Genomic DNA, 17,970 nt, shown 5'->3' on the forward strand with positions numbered 1-17,970 from the left:
ATATATATATATATAACTTCACATCACTCAGCATTATTCTCCTGGGACTTTCCAAACAATTGTGTTCATATAGATCCCCAATGCTTTGTTAAAAATATCTCTCTATAAAAAGTAGCTAATAATTTCCTTCCCCTGCCCCCAAACATATATATAAGTTACAGCCAGAAGTTATTGCTTGTGTTCTGTGCTAGGAAATACAAAGGCAAATTCAAAAAAGACCTGGTCTCCTTTCTTTCTTTAAATTACAATTTATTGCTTTAAATCATAAAAATAAAACAGTCAAATGTGGCATAAGGAGACTCTCAGTTGAAATAAAAGAAAAGGCAAAACTGAACTTCCCATAAACCCAAATCCCATAAAGCAGAGCTTTCTTCAAGACCGTAATTAAATAAGCCCTGAAGGAATTGTGGGGGGAGGGATAAGTATATGTAAACTTTCCAACATAATAAAAAAAACCCAAAACACTATTATTATTTGATTTGATTTTTTTTAACAAAGAGAGAACCGTGTGTGTGTGTGTGTGTGTGTGTATAAAAACTGTACCAGCTGCATATGAAAGACCCAACCAAGGTATGCAATAAAATACAACGGAAATTGTAATTTAGAAAGTCTAAAGTTTGTTTAAAAACATACCCACTAGGGCTGTCAAGCGATTAAAAAAATTAATTGTCATTAATCGCGCAATTAAAAAAATTAATCGCGATTAATCGCACTGTTAAACAATAATAGAATACCATTTATTTAAATATTTTTGGATGTTTTCTACATTTTCAAATATATTGATTTCAATTGCAACACAGAATACAAAGTATACAGTGCTCACTTTATATTTAGTTTTGATTACAAGTATTTGCACGGTATAAAAACAAAAGAAATAGTATTTTTCAATTCACCTAATATAAATACTATAGTGCAAACTCTTTATCATGAAAGTTGAACTTACAAAAGTAGAATTATGTACAAAAAAACTGCATTCAAAAATAAAACAATGTGAAATTTTAGAGTCTGCAAGTCCACTCAGTCCTACTTCTTGTTCAGCCAATCACTGAAACAATTTTGTTTACATTTGCAGATAATGCTTCCCACTTCTTGTTCACAATGTCACCTGAAAGTGAGAATAGGTGTTCTCATAGCACTGTTGTAGCTGGGGGTCGCAAGATATTTACTTGCCAGATGCACTATAGATTCATATGTCACTTCATGCTTCTACCACCATTCTAGGGGACATGCATCCATGCTGATGACAGGTTCTGCTTGATAACAATCCAAAGCAGTGCAGACCGACACATGTTCATTTTCATTATCTGAGTCAGATACCACCAGCAGAAGGTTGATTTTCTTTTTTGGTGGTTCGGGTTCTGTAGTTTCCGCATCAGAGTGTTGCTTTTCTAAGGCCTGGTCTACACTGGGGGGGGGGGGGGGGGTCAATGTAAGATACACAACTTCAGCTACGGGAATAGCGTAGCTGAAGTCGACGTATCTTATTTCGACTTACCTCCCGTCCTCACGGCGCCGGATCGACGGCCACGGCTCCCCCGTCGACTCTGCTACTGCCACTCGCCCTGGTGGAGTTCCGGAGTCGACGGGAGCGCGTTCAGGGATCGATATATCGCATCTAGATGAGATGCAATATATCGATCCCCGATAGATCGTTCGCTACCCGCCGATCCGGCGGGTAGTCTGGACATACCCTAAGACTTCTGAAAGCATGCTCCACACCTCGTCCCGCTCAGATTTTGGAAGGCATTTCAGATTCTTAAACCTTGGGTCAAGTGCTGTAGCTATCTTTAGAAATCTCACATTGAGGTACCTTCTTTGCATTTTGTGAAATCTGCAGTGAAAGAGTTCTTAAAATGAACAACATGTGCTGGGTCATCATCTGAGACTGCTATAACATGAAATATATGGCAGAATGTGGGTAAAACAGAACAGGGGACATACAATTCTCCCTCAGGGACTTCAGTCACAAATTTAATTAACACATTATTTTTTCAACAAGCATCATCAGCATGGAAGCATGTCCTATGGAATGGTGGCCGAAGCACGAAGGGGCCTATGAATGTTTAGAGTATCTGGCACATAAATACCTTGCAATGCCAGCTACAAAAGTGCCATGCAAATGCCTGTTTTCACTTTCTTGTAACATTGCAAATAAGAAGTGGGCAGCATTATCTCCTGTAAATGTAAACAAACTTGTTTGTCTTAGCAATTGGCTGAACAAGAAGTAGGACTGAGTGGACCTGTAGGCTCTGGAGTTTTACATTGTTTTGTTTTTGAGTGCAATTATTTAACACAAAAAAATCTACATTTGTAAATTGCACTGTCACAACAAAGAGATGACACTACAGTACTTGTATGAGGTGAATTGAAATATACTATTTCTTTTGTTTATCATTTTTACAGTGCAAATATTTGTAATCAAAAAAATATACATTTTGATTTCAATTGCAACACAGAATACTATATGAAAATGTAGAAAAACATCCAAAGTATATAATAAATTTCAATTGGTATTCTATTGTTTAACAGTGAAATTAAAACTGATTAATCGTGATTAATTTTTTTAATCACAATTAATTTTTTTTAGTTAATAGCGTGAGTTAATTGCAATTAATCTACAGCCCTAATACCCACCCAAGAGGCATGTGCCTCTTAGATACTATGTAAGTCCAGGAATACAGTTCTTATATCTTTCTTCCACAAGTTTGTCCTCAGAACTAACATCTGAGACAAGGTGGTGGATTCACCTCACAAGGTCTACCATCCAGAAAGTTTTTGGCTGAATCATAATCTTGAGACAAAAATGTGTCTTCATCTCAGGATTTTCTTGCTTGAGGGCTAAGACAGAATGATTCACATAATTTGATATGGCTATTAATTTTGTTAGATGACCAAGTAGGAACTAGGGAAGGGCAAGCCACAACATGAAGGGCATACAGTTTGGTTTTGGATAACCATCCAAAAGCTTGGATGCTTACCTGAGGTTTGTCCAAGATATTCATTGGGCTGGAAAATTGGACTGGTAAACTCACAAGAAGATGCTTTCTCATGATAATTTGGGACTTCAGCATCCAGGTGGAAAAGTAAATGAAGAGGTGTTGAAAATGAAAAAAATAAATGGATGTTAAATGTTTTTGACTTTAAACAAACAAACAAACAAACAAACAAACAAAAAAGAGCTTGGTTTGGACACAGACCAAGTTTTTGGTTGGTTGTTCAAGAGGAAGAGGAGTTCCTAATCAGTTCATTTCTAGTAGCAATGAGGATTAATAAAAATATACAGGGCCTGTTTATTTTCTCATTTACACCAGTGTATCAGGAGTAATAACGCTAGTGTGAGACGCGTATGTGAAAGCCCATACATTTGTTCTTAACTGAAATGCATATCAAGGTTTGCAAATATTTACTGCAAACTTCACACACTGACTTAATGTCCCAGAATGCTAACTAATGTCTCATTGACAGGATACCAGATAAGCTGCAAAACAATGCAGAAAAACAGAAGTAGCTTGAAACAGAGGTGTGTCTGTTGAGCTGTATGTACAGATTTTAAGGGATACTAAAATATCAGTGGTGTTAGAAAATAAACCTTTTTTTAAGCTGTTCTACTTACACCTGTGCCTATATGTGCCCCAAGCAACCAGCATGTCCATTCATGGGGGTAGGTAGGTGCATTTTGACATTATTTAAACATTTTGTATTGATTTTTTTCTAAAGGAAATTTAGTTGAAATAGGCTGTTGGAAAATTTTTGATCAGCTCTATTGCTCAAGGTGGAGTTTCCTGGCTATATAAGAGAGGAAACTTCCTCATGATAGGTCCTCAACTTTGGAACTTACAGGTCCCCTTGGTATATAATAGTCCAAATCTATTAGACTTAGCAGCTGCCCTGGAATCATAGAATCATAGAATATCAGGGTTGGAAGGGACCTCAGGAGGTCATCTAGTCCAACCCCCTGCTCAAAGCAGGACCAATTCCCAACTAAATCATCCCAGCCAGGGCTTTGTCAAGCCGAGCCTTAAAAACCTCCAAGGAAGGAGACTCCACCACCTCCCTAGGTAACGCATTCCAGTGCTTCACCACCCTCCTAGTGAAATAGTGTTTCCTAATATCCAACCTAAACCTCCCCCACCGCAAGTTGAGACCATTGCTCCTTGTTCTGTCATCTGCCACCACTGAGAACAGCCGAGCTCCATCCTCTTTGGAACCCCCCTTCAGGTAGTTGAAAGCAGCTATCAAATCCCCACTCATTCTTCTCTTCTGCAGTCTAAACAATCCCAGTTCCCCCAGCCTCTCCTCATAAGTCATGTGCTCCAGACCACTAATCATTTTTGTTGCCCTCCGCTGGACTCTTTCCAATTTTTCCACATCCTTCTTGTAGTGTGGGGCCCAAAACTGGACACAGTACTCCAGATGAGGCCTCACCAATGACGAATAAAGGGGAACGATCACGTTCCTCGATCTGCTGGCAATGCCCCTACTTATACAGCCCAAAATGCCGTTAGCCTTCTTGGCAACAAGAGCACACTGTTGACTCATATCCAGCTTCTCGTCCACTGTGACCCCTAGGTCCTTTTCTGCAGAACTGCTACCTAGCCATTCGGTCCCTAGTCTGTAGCAGTGCATGGGATTCTTCCGTCCTAAGTGCAGGACTCTGCACTTGTCCTTGTTGAACCTCATCAGGTTTTTTTTGGCCCAATCCTCTAATTTGTCTAGGTCCCTCTGTATCCGATCCCTACCCTCTAGTGTATCTACCACGCCTCCCAGTTTAGTGTCATCTGCAAACTTGCTGAGAGTGCAGTCCACACCATCCTCCAGATCATTAATAAAAATATTAAACAAAACCGGCCCCAGGACCGACCCTTGGGGCACTCCGCTTGAAACCGGCTGCCAACTAGACATGGAGCCATTGATCACTACCCTTTGAGCCCGACGATATAGCCAGCTTTCTATCCACCTTACAGTCCATTCATCCAGCCCATACTTCTTTAACTTGGCGGCAAGAATACTGTGGGAGACCGTATCAAAAACTTTGCTAAAGTCAAGGAATAACACATCCACTGCTTTCCCCTCATCCACAGAGCCAGTTATCTCATCATAGAAGGCAATTAAGTTAGTCAGGCACGACTTCCCCTGGGTGAATCCATGCTGACTGTTCCTGATCACTTTCCTCTCCTCTAAGTGTTTCATAATTGATTCCTTGAGGACCTGCTCCATGATTTTTCCAGGGACTGAGGTGAGGCTGACTGGCCTGTAGTTCCCTGGATCCTCCTTCTTCCCTTTTTTAAAGATGGGCACTACATTAGCCTTTTTCCAGTCATCCGGGACCTCCCCCGATCGCCATGAGTTTTCAAAAATAAAGGCTAATGGCTCTGCAATCTCATCCGCCAACTCCTTTAGCACCCTCGGATGCAGCGCATCCAGCCCCATGGACTTGTGCACGTCCAGTTTTTCTAAATAGTCCCGAACCACTTCTTTCTCCACAGAGGGCTGGTCACCTTCTCCCCATACTGTGCTGCCCAGTGCAGCAGTCTGGGAGCTGACCTTGTTCGTGAAGACACAGGCAAAAAAATCATTGAGTACATTAGCTTTTTCTACATCCTCGGTCACTAGGTTGCCTCCCTCATTCAGTAAGGGGCCCACACTTTCCTTGACTTTCTTCTTGTTGCTAACATACCTGAAGAAACCCTTCTTGTTACCCTTAACATCTCTTGCTAGCTGCAACTCCAAGTGTGATTTGGCCTTCCTGATTTCACTCCTGCATGCCTGAGCAATATTTTTATACTCCTCCCTGGTCATTTGTCCAATCTTCCACTTCTTGTAAGCTTCTTTTTTGCGTTTAAGATCAGCAAGGATTTCACTGTTTAGCCAAGCTGGTCGCCTGCCATATTTACTATTCTTTCTACACATCGGGATGGTTTGTTCCTGCAACCGCAATAAGGATTCTTTAAAATACAGCCAGTTCTCCTGGACCCCTTTGCCCTTCATGTTATTCTCCCAGGGGATCCTGCCCATCTGTTCCCTGAGGGAGTCAAAGTCTGCTTTTCTGAAGTCCAGGGTCCGTATTCTGCTGCTCTCCTTTCTTCCTTGTGTCAGGATCCTGAACTCGACCATCTCATGGTCACTGCCTCCCAGGTTCCCATCCACTTTTGCTTCCCCTACTAATTCTTCCCTGTTTGTGAGCAGCAGGTCAAGAAAAGCTCTGCCCCTAGTTGGTTCCTCCAGCACTTGCACCAGGAAATTGTCCCCTACACTTTCCAAAAACTTCCTGGATTGTCTGTGCACCGCTGTATTGCCCTCCCAGCAGATATCAGGATGATTAAAGTCTCCCATGAGAACCAGGGCCTGCGATCTAGCAACTTCTGCTAGTTGCCAGAAGAAAGCCTCGTCCACCTCATCCCCCTGGTCTGGTGGTCTATAGCAGACTCCGACCACGACATCACCCTTGTTGCTCACACTTCTCTACTTTATCCAGAGACTCTCAGGTTTTTCTGCAGTTTCATACCGGAGCTCTGAGCAGTCATACTCCTCTCTTATATACAACGCAACTCCCCCACCTTTTCTGCCCTGCCTGTCCTTCCTGAACAGTTTATGTCCATCCATGACAGTACTCCAGTCATGTGAGTTATCCCACCAAGTCTCTGTTATTCCAATCGCATCATAGTTTCCTGACTGTGCCAGGACTTCCAGTTCTCCCTGCTTGTTTCCCAGGCTTCTTGCATTTGTGTATAGGCACTTAAGGTAACTCATCGATCGTCCCTCTTTCTCAGTATGAGACAGGAGTCCTCCCCTCTTGTGCTCTCCTGCTTGTGCTTCCTCCCAGGATCCCATTTCCCCACTTACCTCAGGGCTTTGGTCTCCTTCCCCCGGTGAACCTAGTTTAAAGCCCTCCTCACTAGGTTAGCCAGCCTGCTGGCGAAGATGCTCTTCCCTCTCTTCATTAGGTGGAGCCCGTCTCTGCCTAGCACTCCTCCTTCTTGGAACACCATCCCATGGTTGAAGAATCCAAAGCCTTCTCTCCGACACCACCTGTGTAGCCATTCGTTGACTTCCACGATTCGACGGTCTCTACCCAGGCCTTTTCCTTGCACAGGGAGGATGGACGAGAACACCACTTGCGCCTCAAACTCCTTTATCCTTCTTCCCAGAGCCACGTAGTCTGCAGTGATCTGCTCAAGGTCATTCTTGGCAGTATCATTGGTGCCCACGTGGAGAAGCAGGAAGGGGTAGCGATCCGAGGGCTTGATGAGTCTCGGCAGTCTCTCTGTCACATCGTGTATCCTAGCTCCTGGCAAGCAGCAGACCTCTTGGTTTTCCCGGTCGGGGCGGCAGATAGATGACTCAGTCCCCCTGAGGAGGGAGTCCCCGACCACCACCACCCTCCTCCTCCTCTTGGGAGTGGTGGTTGTGGAACCCTCATCCCTAGGACAGTGCATCTCATGCCTTCCAATCGGTGGAGTCTCCTTCTGCTCCCTTCCCTCAGATGGGTCATCTAGTCCACTCTCCGCATTAGTACCTGTAGAGAGAACATGGAAACGATTGCTCACCTGTATCTCCATTGCTGGTACATGGACGCTCCTCTTTCTCCTTCTGGAGGTCACATGCTGCCAAACTTCTTCACCATCCTTCTGTCCCTGCTGCGCCTGCTCTGAATCTTCAGAACATTGTGGCTGTAGAAGCATCTCCTGACGTCTGTCCAGGAAATCTTCATTTTCCCTTATGCAACGCAGGGTCGATACTCGTTTCTCCAGACCTCGAACCTTCTCTTCCAATATGGAGACCAGCTTGCACTTTGTACAGACAAAGTCGCTTCTGTCCTGTGGAAGAAAGACAAACATGGCACAACCTGTGCAGGTTACAACAGCTGATCGCTCACCTTCCATATCACCTTCCTCTTAAGAGCTTCCTCAGCTGTTGCAGGAACTACTCAGAGAAACCTGCAGATGAAAGCCTCAGTGAGCTCTCCCCAGGCAAACTCCCTCTGTTAGCCTCTGCTGTTCGCCGCTCAGCTGATTCGCTGCTGACTGCCCTTATATACCAGTCAGGCCCACTCAAGGCCCACCTGGAACAAAGCACTCCCAATTCACACTTTTCAAACAAACAAGCAAGCAATCAAACACACGGTCAAACTGACAAACTGTCCCAGCAACAGACACTCAGATACTCACCAACACAGCCCCCCTAATGCAGCACTTAGCGTACCTCCTCTCGGACAGATCCCAGGCAAACTCCCTCTGTTAGCCTCTGCTGTTCGCCGCTCCTTAGCCTCTGCTGTTCGCCGCTTGGAAGGTCATCTTAGGGTTATATGGGCATTTGGGAGGTGGGGATTCCATTTTGGGAATCTGGAGGTTGGGGTGATCTTGTTCTGAAGTGTGTTCTTGCTAACAGTGGTGTTTTTTGGGGGTGAGCGTATTTGTCACTGTTGTGTTCTGTATTGGTTTTAGTAGAGATGGTGGAAATTTTTAAAAATTATTTTGCAACAGTTGTTTCAATTTCACAGGGCGTGAAACTGGCCCATTTTTTGGGTTTTAGCTGTTTTTATTCAAAAATTTTCATGGAAATTTTTAATAAATACAATTTATTGGTTATTTGAATTCAGTAAATAGTATGGGGCCACAGTGTCCCTGTATTAATGAGCCTCTCTAGAGGGGTTCCATGGAAAGGGAAGAATTGGGTAGACAAAGGAAATGTAGTAGATCTAATCTGCCTGGATTTCAGTAAGGTATTTGATACAGTTCCACATGGAAAATTATTAGTTAAAGTCGAGAAGGTGGGGATTAATATGAGAATTGAAAGGTGCATAAATAACTGATAAAAGGAGAGACTACAATGGTTCATACTGAAAGGTGAACTGTCAGGATGGATGGCGGTTACTAGTGAAGTTCCTCTAGGATAGATCTTGGGTCCAATCGTGTTTAACAGTTTTTTTAATGGCCTTGGCACAAACAGTGAAAGTGTGCTAATAAAATTTGCGGAGGTATAGCCAATATAGAGGAGGACCAGAATATCATACAAGAAGTTCTGGATAACCTTGAAAACTGGAATAATAAAAATGGGATGAAATTTCATAGTGCAAAGTCATGCACTTAGGGACTAATAACAAGAATTTTTTCTAGAAGCTGGAGACTTATTGTTTGGAAGCAACAGAGGCCAAGAAAAACCTGCATTTATTGGTTGATCACAGGATGACTATGAGCCACCAATGTGATGTAGCCGTGAAAAAGGCTAATGAAATCCTAAAAGGCTAATGCAATCAGGCAAGGCATTTCCAGTACACTAGGGAACTATTAGTACTATTATACAAGGCACTGGTGAGACCTCCTCTGGAATACTGTGTGCAGTTCTGGACTCCCATGTTTAAGAAAGATGAATTCAGACAGGAAGAGTGCAGAGAAGGGCTACCTGGATGATCAGAGAAATGGAAAATCTACATTGTGAGAGGAGACTCAAAGAGCTTGGCTTGTTTAGCAAAACCAAATGAAGGCTGAGGGGAGATATGATTGCTCTCTATAAATACATCAGAGAGATAAATACCAGGGAGGGAGAGGAGTTATTTAAGCACCAAGAACAAATGGATATAAACTGGCCATCAACAAGTTTAGGCTCGAAATTAGGCAAAGGTTTCTAACCATCAGAGAAGTGAAATTCTGGAAGATCCTTCCAAGGGAGCAGTGGAGGCAAAACTGGCTTCAAGACTGAGCTTGATAAGTTCATGGCAGGAATGGTATGATGAGACTGCCTACAAAGCATGTAGCTGATCTGCCACTGCTAGCAGCAAATATTTCCAACGGCCAGTGATGGGACACTAGGGCTCTGAGGTACTACGGAGAATTCTTTCCCAGGTGTCTGGCTGGTGGGTCTTGCCCACATGCTCAGGATTCGACTGATCGCCATATTTGGGGCTGGGAAGGAATTTTCCGCCAGGTCAGATTGGCAGAGACCCTGGGTTTTTTTTTCACCTTCTTCTGCAGCATGGGACCTGGGTCATGTGCAAGTTTAAACTAGTGTAAATGATGGATTCTCTGTAACTTGAAGTCTTTAAATCATAATTTGAGAACTTCAGTAATTCAGCCAGAGGTTATGGGTCTATTATAGGAGTGGGTGGGCAAGATTCTGTGGCCAGCAATGTGCAAGAAGTCAGACTAGATGATCGTGATGGTCCCTTCTGATCTTAAAGTCTATGAGTCTATCAGCAGCTGGATGCACTGATCTCCCCTTACAAAGTCCCAGTTTATGCTGTGGCTACAGCAATAATGCCTCTTGTGCCTGAAAATACCTTTTGGGACTTCTCTTCATTATAAAATCAAGTGGTGTTAAAACACAACTTTGAGGAGTTGAATATAATGTTCACAGTCAGTATAGACAGGAACAAGTTATATTTAATATTCTGTCAGCTGAAAGTGGTTAACATTATGGTTCCATTAAGGTTTACCCAACACAATGTTAAACATTATAATCCCTGTCTATATTGATTATGAAGTCGTGTTTAACATCATGTTAACACAACTCCTAAAGATAGTATTCTAACACTACCTAATTTTCTAATTAAGACAAGCCCAAGGGCAGGAGGTTGTGGGGGGTCAGAGGCAAGAAAAGCACATCTCCCTTGGATGAAGAGGGGGCCAATAGATCAGCATGGAGATGACCTTTTGTGGGAGTAGATTGGGGTCTGTGACACTCTTTCTGGATTCCAATTTTACTGACAGTTCCTTTCCCCTTTTGTGCTGGCCCAAACTCTTCCCACCTTAGGAGAACTGATTACTTGAATTTCACATGTTGTTGTAACTCAAGGAGTTTCAGAGGGAAATTTTACCCTCTTGTGAATTCATCTATTGGAGGGTACAGTAACATGAGACCTGTAGTGTCCTTTATGGTACAAAAGTGTTGGGACTTAGTTATAATAAATATAAAGGGGACTCTTAGTGAAATGGCAACACACAAACAGGACTCTTTAGTTTCCTTTGCTATCCAGCTCCTAGACTAGCTAAACACAGCCTCTGTTGACTGATAGCATCAGATGGGGTCTTTCTGGACTGGAATGGAAGGGACGGTTGGCTGCATTACATGGTTAATGAACAGAAATATCATAATGTTTTGTAATATATTCCAGAAAACATAGTTTTCTTTTATTTAACCTTGCCTTGACAGTGTTGTGTGAAGCCACTCACAATGACACTGTGCTGCTGAATACAAACCAGAAAGTAAAATTGGCCAGAGACAGATGTGAAATTGGCCTGTCATTTGGTGTCCAAGTCGACAGCATAACTGGTGAAAAGTAAATTAAGCCTTTTAAAATATTTCAATTTTAGTAATCTAAGGTGCTGTTAGCAACACAATATTTTGATGAATATGATTTTTATCTTGACAGCATCCCTTTAAACAATGCAAATAATATGTTAGACCTCATGGACCAAATTCTGCTCTCAATTAAAGCCCTGCTATTATTCCAAAGTAACTTAATTGGAGTTACTCCTGGATTTACACTGGTGCAACTGAGAGCAGAAAATGACAAGGCAAATTGAGAGGCATGCTGAAAATACGTATTTGTTCCATGCTGTAACAGTGGCACTGTGCTTAAGCACCATATTGTTATACTGCATGGACTTTGAGCTGAAATGAAAATGAATACAATTCATCTTCAAATTAGATTGCAGGGCCGTGTGTGTTGTCAGTTTATCAGTATACTAACAAAATTGAGGCTGTTGAATGAAAGTGGCTAGGTGACTGTATGCAGCTGTAAGAGTCAGCAAATATTGCAGTGAGCTGACTCAGCCAACTGCTTCTTGACACTTCTCTATCTTTAGAATTATTGACACATCTCTAGTCATATGGAACTGATATTTAAATGTTACCTTACAGTCAGACTCACATAATGGCTGCAGAATTCGTGTCTTGGGGCAGGTTGAAGGATTAGTACATGGATTTTTCCTGCATAAATTGGGTTTTTCATTTAAGATAAAGTCTAAAATGCCTCGTAGTTGATCTTGCATTCTGATTGGCTGATCAATTTTAATGAATGGCCTTAAGTCATAATAAAACAACATATTTTGCACTACTTCATCATGGTGGTAGTTGTTTACTCTCAGATTAGCTGCTTCCACTTGCCTCTATAAAATTTTACTGTATTTCTTTTAAACTTTAATGCTTAACATTATTACAGTAGGTTGCAGCAGGTTATTTGTGTGATGTGTTGAGTTCATGCCACAGAGCAATTAACTATGGGTATTTTATTACAGTCTCTGAGATTAAAAAAAAAAATAAAGTATGAAATAGCCCATTACAAGTCCAGACCAAACCTTGGCATCATTCCTATGCTGAAATTTTTAACTGTCATCCCATCCTCCACCACCGCCCTGGAAAAAGCAAAAACAATGTAGGCACAACATTCTTAATTTCATATTTCCTTTTCAAAACCATTTTATAACATCTATGACTTCTTCAGAACATGCTTAGTTGTTTCATAAGGACCATTTAGACATTGTCTAACCCTAGTGATTCAGCCTAGTGTCATTTTGAGTCAGAAAAATCATGACATGTTGCCCATCTATATAACAGAGTGCCATTTTACTGAGTTTAGGTTTGATATTCTTGGCTAGGGCAGAGCTATTGGAGGGACGCCATAGGATGCCAACTGTAGAAATTGCCTTCCAGCTCAAGGGTCTATGCAGATCCCTGACTGAAGTGTCTATGACTTCCTCAGACCATGTGAGCATTTGGAGAGGTGCCAGATTATCTGAAGATGTTCAGTGAGGTATATGAATATGTAGAAAATAATACGTCAGGAAGGCGAGCTACCCCAAAGGAGCTAAAGACACAGCCTGCAGGCTTCCGAGGGAAACTGGAACTAGAAATAATATCCAAAGCATGTATATTCACAAGCTTCTAACACCTAATTGGATCCAAAAAAAGGTTTTGTTTTTTTCCTTTTGGATCTTCATTTGCTGAAAGCTGAATTCATTGTTATTTGTATCCTAATCTCCAGAAAATGGTATTTTTCTTCTTTCATTAAATGACTGCTTTCAAAATACAAAAACTGATTCACAACATAGATTTGTTATCAACATGCAGTGTAGGCAAAAACACAACAAAATATAGACACGACAAAATGTATGTATTCTTGTTAAAAATCTGACTAGCTGGGAAATTTCCCATGCATACCTCAGTCTTCAGTAAGTAGCACGTTTCACCAGAAATACTTTGGTCAACAAATTTGTACTGAAATAAACCTCATGAGTTGACACTAAGTTAATTAAAAAGTGATAAATCTCTCTTTCCCCAGTCTATCACCTGGGTTTTTTTTAAAATAGAAGCTTCAGGTTCACAACATTAAGTCACATCAGCAGTCACTTGGGAACACAGTTTCCTTTTTATTTTGTACTCCTGAATCATATTCTGTAAAGGTAGATTTTTTTCCTTTTATGTGTTATAAATAAAGGGCCAGATCCTCAATTGGTGTAGGTCAGCATTGTTCCATGGAAACAAATGTTAATTTACACCAGCTGAGGATCTGGCTCAAGATATTTAATTGGTTTATAAAATCCTCAACTCTTGGAATGGATTGTATCTACAGTACTCTAATACCAAACTGTCCAGTGTAAACTAAAATTGTACTGCACCGTCACCACTAGGAAATGTGCAATATTTTTCTATCAACTTCCTTAGGAAAAATCTTGATCTGTGTTAGAGTATTTATCTTCATATTAAATTTCTCCATGTTACAATTTTAGATCAGGGGTTTTCAAACTTCATTGCACCGCGACCCCTTTCTGACTTCAAAAATTACTACACGACCCCAGGAGGGGGGACCAAAGCCTGAGCCTGCCCAAGGCCCACTGCCCCGGGTGGGGGGCCAAAGCCCAAGCCCCACCACATTGGGCAAGGGGGCCAAATCCCAAGCGCTTCAGGGGGGCCTATAACCTAAGCCCCGCCACCCAAGGCCCTCGGCAGTGGAGCTTGGGCCTTGGGCAGTGAGGCTCGGGCTTCAGCTTTGGCCCCGGGCCCCAGCCACTCTAACGCCAGCCCTGGAGAGTCCATTAAAATAGGGTCGCGACCCACTTTGGGATCCCGACCCATAATTTGAGAACTGCTGGGCTAGATTAATTAAACCAGTTTCTTCCCTCATGGATGTTTATATGTGACTTCTATGCTAATGACAGTGAGAGTCTTAAACACACTCATTACAGCATCGAGCATGGTGCAGGTAACTGATAGCTGAGCTTCTCCACACAGATGTGCCAAATGAACCTCATTCTTGAGCTGCAACACTGTCCTGTGGTTACGGTGCTCGGATTCTATAGGAATAGCTGCTGAACACAGTATTCTGCAGCAGCAGCAGCTGGGCTAAGTCTGGGCTTCTGACTCCAGCCCAGAGAGGTGTGGGGGCACCAATATAAGCGCCTGTATTTTCTATTCATTTTCTGATCTTTGCCCTCAATGCTAAATCAAGTTGGTAGAGCAGAAACCTAGGAGCCTATTACTACTTCCAGTATCAGTTTTACCTTCAAGGTCAAAGCTGGTGGACCTGCTCTTCAGAAACCAATCAGATATCTCCTTCCAGGAACTGACCAGATGACTCATTCCTCATTATGTGATAGTGACCTGATACCAGCCCTTTAACAAATTCCCACTGATATATGCCTCTTCGCTTTTAAAGGCTTTCTGCAACTTATCTCTCAGTGTGCACCATGGCATTAGGAATCCTTCTCCATGCCTAGCTATAAGTTTGCTCCCTCCATGCCTGATAGGTCTTAACCATTCTCATTGGTAGATCTGGTTGAAATATTCATTGCAAATACTATTGATTGTGATATTAGGGCTTGAACCACAAAGGAACTTAGGCATTCCAAGGCCTAACTCCCTAGTGGAATCCTCAGCCCCAAATTAGGGACTCAGGGTCCCATTATTAGCCATGGGGAGTGTTAGGCACCTAAGAAAGAGATCTTCGGAAGCCAGCAAGCTGAGTGGGGAGCCACCTAAGATAGTGCAGAGGAAGTGGGTGGGGCTCAGAGCCAAGAGTCACAAAGGTGCCTAATACCTATTAATCTGAGCCTGAGGTGTCTATCTCTGATCAGAATTCTCAGCCGTGAACCCTCCCCTGGAGTTAGGTCCCTAAATCAGATCAGCCATTTCTCATGAAAAACCAGAAAAGGAGACCTCTCCACCCCATTACAGTCAATAGCATAGTGGTGTCGGAGAAAAACAGAATACTCGCTCTCTTTTTTGGGTCCAGCAAATCAGATACTTTATTCTCAAGCAATTTCATAGAGGGAGAGAGTGCACTAGGACACAGGGTTTGCCCCTCCTAGGCAGGTCTCTCAAAAGATAAACAATTAAGGCAAGCATTTATACCTTTTGTTACATACAATAATGAGCCATAGCTGCATTTTGTTTATACATAGGTCTTCCTGATATCTTATTTTTCACATCTATTTAGACTCTAGTCTACATTCCATATTTATATACACAAGGTCGCAACAACTTCTCACACAGTTCTTTCCCACTCGTCTCACACAATCCTCGCTTCTACAAATCTCGCGTTATTAGGGTTACAGCTAGCCTGACTCTTGCTCACAGAAGAGACTGTATGCATTGAAATCCCCTTCAAATCCCTGTCAGTTCTTGCTCTACTTCCACAGTGGCTAGGTAATCATCTGGGATATGAGAGACACAGACTCAGATCCCTGCTGTGCCTGATTTGGAGCAGGGACTTAAACCCAGATCTCCCATCTCCCAGGATAAAGATGGGCCCTAACCACCAGGTTATGCGGTATTAATGGGTGGAGCTCTCTCAGTCTCTTCTGTTGGAGCTATTCCACTTTGTATAAGTACTTAACTATTCATTGGGACAGAGCGAGATGAAAAGAGAGAGATTGACTATGGCCCAGTGGCTAGAGATGTAGGAGAATCGGGTTCAAGTCCCTGTCCCAGTGGCCATTGGGACCAGCTGAGGAGAGAGACAGAGGAATGCCTAGTTTAAGCATGAGCAAGGGCTCCAAGGAGTTTGTTAGCTGTGGTGTGGTATCAGGACTTAGGTGGCTTTAGGCTGGTATGCTATGGTGCATGCATGCCGATCAGCAGAAATTTAGGGAACTAGGGAACTCTAGGCATCTACAGGGTTAGGTGGCAGCTGCGTGGTGATTTTGAGAATGTCAGTGGTACCTAACTGTTGTATTTACGCAAAGTGACAAAGGTGCAGTTAGGCACCTAAAGTATCTTTGTGGATCTAGACCTTAACCCCTATTGCTCTTCTTTAGTGTGAAGTCAGATTTCTACAATTGTAATTTCTAGTCAGAATGATCTAAATACCATGCTGTTTCTGCAAACCAGTTTCAGGTTAAGAATTGCTGCTGAACTGTTGACTATTTTAGTTGTGTGACTGGTCATCTAGAAAATGTATTGTTTCTGCTCCCTGAATGAATGATTGAAACTTTTAAAACAGAAAAATAATAAAAACCAAATTACCCATTGACAAGCTTCCAGTCCAAATTGACAAAGAATCATCATGGGTAAAGTTTGGATAGGTAGGAATAGAGTTGGTCGGGAAATGATTTATTTTCTCCTGAGAAACAGTTTGATTAAAATGATTTTTCTTTAGTTTATGTTGAAAATTTTCTTGAAATATTTTTGTTTTAATTGAAAGCCCCAAAATCCCTCCCCCGCCCCAATGTTAGGTTTCATTTTTTCCCCATGAAAACAGAATATTTTTTTCAAAAGATTTCCATTTTGTCACAAAGACATTTGCTGTCAAATAAAATATTTCAGTGGAAAGTTTTCTACCACCTCCATTTTCAAGATTCACAAATATTTTCATAAATACCGAATGGCTGTCAAAATATTTGAGAACTATAAATAACATGACCCCACATATAACTGTGCCTCGAACCTCACTGCTATTATGCCCAGATAAACTGGTAAATCACTTTCTTATTCTTATTCAACCAATTCTTCCCACAGGAATGGAAGGAAGTCTCCTCAGTTGCATGGGAAGCTCCACATTGAAAAATATTTGCGTAATGGTTTTGAACAATATTGAATAACAAATAAAACTGTACAAAACCAAATCTGCTTCGAGTTACAGTAATTACAGAACTGTTATAGTGCTAAAATTTATCAAATAAAATATTTATTATAAATAGTTCATCTAGGTGTAGCTATGACCCAAAATAATTGGACTGAAATCCTTTTGAAAACTGAATCTCTGACTTTCATATTTATCATTAACTATATCTATATGTAGAGAGGGAAAATATTGGAATGGATAACCATATAGGATTTTTTTCAAATTTCGCCTTTCTTGGCTTCTGGTACCACATACCCAAAGTGCACTTTTTTCAGATCCGATTTTCAGTAGATATTTTACCTGTGGGACAAATGCATTTTGTCAGTGGCCTATCTACTCATTACCTACCTAGAATCCTACTGGTAATTGTCTTTTTAAGATCACACATGAAGACAAACACTGCCATAGTTCTTTACTTGTTTTTGCCATATGCCTGTTCATCACTCGGTTCTATTTTCATATCAAAGGGAAAGAAAAAAAATGACAGCCATGGCAAGACAGGGGTCTCAACTACTGTGGATAAATCAATCCATCACACATACAAAAAAAAAACAATTCTGCCATGAAACTTAATCACTAAAGGTCATGTCGGGGAGTGAGGAACAGATTAAATTAGCATAGTATTAGATATGGAAAATGATTTCTGTCAAAATCATCTTTACCACAATTATAATATGTTAATTACGTATTTCATTAAGGAAGTTGATTATGGTTCACAGATGAAATCATGCAGACGAAGACACCTGGAAGGAAGCACTAGAGCCTGAAGCCTCTCTCTCTCTCTCTCACTCACACACACACACCCATACTTTCCCGCTCACGCTTTAGCAATTTCACTCAGGCTCATATAGAAGAGCCTTTGCCAATTTTCTTAAAGGAGTATCAAGTTAGTACAGGAGCTCAGGGAAGGG

The sequence above is a fragment of the Terrapene carolina genome, unplaced genomic scaffold (assembly GCF_002925995.2).
Source record: "Terrapene carolina triunguis isolate 2854851 unplaced genomic scaffold, T_m_triunguis-2.0 Scaffold58, whole genome shotgun sequence".
Classification (NCBI taxonomy): Eukaryota; Metazoa; Chordata; order Testudines; family Emydidae; genus Terrapene; species Terrapene triunguis.